Source organism: Mirounga leonina, unplaced genomic scaffold, assembly GCF_011800145.1.
Source record: "Mirounga leonina isolate KUSES-001 unplaced genomic scaffold, KU_Mleo_1.0 Mir_174, whole genome shotgun sequence".
In the NCBI taxonomy this organism is placed as follows: Eukaryota; Metazoa; Chordata; class Mammalia; order Carnivora; family Phocidae; genus Mirounga; species Mirounga leonina.
In genome coordinates, this window is record NW_023270451.1 from 83,898,684 (window position 1) to 83,900,580 (window position 1,897).

Genomic DNA, 1,897 nt, shown 5'->3' on the forward strand with positions numbered 1-1,897 from the left:
GGCGGCCGGGCGGCTGTGCCCCGGCCGCGAGCTGGGCCCCGGCCCTCAGCACCGGCCCCCGGCCCGCGCGCGGCCCCTGTGCGGCCGCGGCTGCGACCCCGGCTCCGGCCCCGGCCCCGGCTGCGAGCTGCGCTGCCGTCCCGGCGCCTCTTCAGCAGGGGAGCTGCACAGCAGCTGCCATGTTGATACAAACTGCATCCTGGGAGGCATGTCCCTCTCAGGCCGTTTAAAGAGAAACACTCCGAGGCTCGTCGGAGGCTGCAGGAACCCAGACAGCTCCATCTACAGCCGGTAGGAGCGAACAGTGTCGAGCGAGCCGCCGGGCGGCGACGGACACGCCCTGAGCCCCGGGCCGGCCCGTCGTGGAGCCCGGGCCGACCCGCTCGGCCTCCCGCCCAGGCCCCCCGGCCTCTCACCTGGGGTCCTCGCCGCCCCGGGCCGCCCCGGGCGAGACCCGGAGGCGGGAGCGCCGAGCCCGAGCAGCCGCGCGCAGCCAAGGCGACGTGCGGGGGTCTGGAGGCGGCTTGATTGGCTCCGACAGCCTTGCTCCCGCCGGATCCCCCTGCTCCTCTCAAACCCAGAACCCGGGTCGTTCCCTTTCAAAACCTGCGCTCACAAAGGGATCTAAGAAACCGTCACACCAAAGAAAGCCCGAGTTCATGTGACCAGCTCTGTGCAGTCCGGGTTCCTGGGAAGCGGGCTGTGGTTCCAAGGGTAGCAAGGGGGTTGGGTGCTTTTGTGAAATGCCCGAGTGTTGTTTTCGACATGAAAGGACACAGTTCCGAGAATCATAGAGTGCTAGGGCTGGAAGGGGCCGGGCCCGTCATTTGGGAGGAAACTGAGGCCGGGTGGGAAGGGACTTGTTTACCCCAAGTTGCAGTTCCAGTCCCTGTGGGAATGCTCTTTCTAACCTTGAGGGATACCCCAAAAGAAATGGTAGAGCTTAGAGTTGGCGGCTCCCTTTCCTGGACAGGTTCACTTATACACATATTTGTGGAATACCTACCAGGTGGCAAGAACTAGAAAGGAAATGGGGGGGGGGGGGGCGGTGGAAGGAAGAAAGAAAGAAAGTATAGACAGGCCTCCTGGGTACAAGAGCCGAAAACCCAGCTGGAACTAACTTGGGGCGGGGAGGTGGGGCGGAGAAAAGTAGAATATCTTTGTTCACCTAACGGGACCCCAGGGAGGCCAAGGGTGGAACTGCCTTAGAAGGCAAGAGGAGCAGGACTCCGTATGCTGTCAGCTCCGATGTCTCTTTAAAAAGGGAAAGTTATGGGTACAGATAAGGCCAGCGCCAATCCATTTCCTTCCCTTCCCAGAGGTTGGAGATCCCACCTCTGTCCTGGCGCATTTCCTACCGTGCATCAGTAAACAGTGCATACCTCTGGTTTTGGTATTTTAAATGTTTATGTGAATGATGTAATTCACTCCATATCAGGTTGCAGCTTGCTTTTTTTTTTTTTTTTTTAAGCATCATTGTTTTTGAGAGATAGTCCTGTTTAAACAAGAATATCTGGTTCATTCATGTTAACCACCATATAGTATTTCATTGAATAAATAAACTCCAGTTTACTTCCCCTTCCCTGGGGGAATGAAAACAAACCTGCTGGTAGGAACATCTGCATTCATGTCTGATTGCCCCTATTTGAGTTTCTCTCGGAGAGACCCCAAGACACAGAAGAGTGGGTGACAGGGGCGCCTTCCTCTTCCCTACGTTCACCAAATCGCTCACCAGTGAGATGGTGCCCAGCGACACTCCCACCAGCCGTGCCTGGGGTCCTGTTTCCACAGCCTTGCCAACACTTACTGATAATGGACTTGGAACCTTGTCCACACAATGAGTTTGCATTGATAGTTCATTATTTTACTTTGTACTGATATTTGTATTTCCCTGATT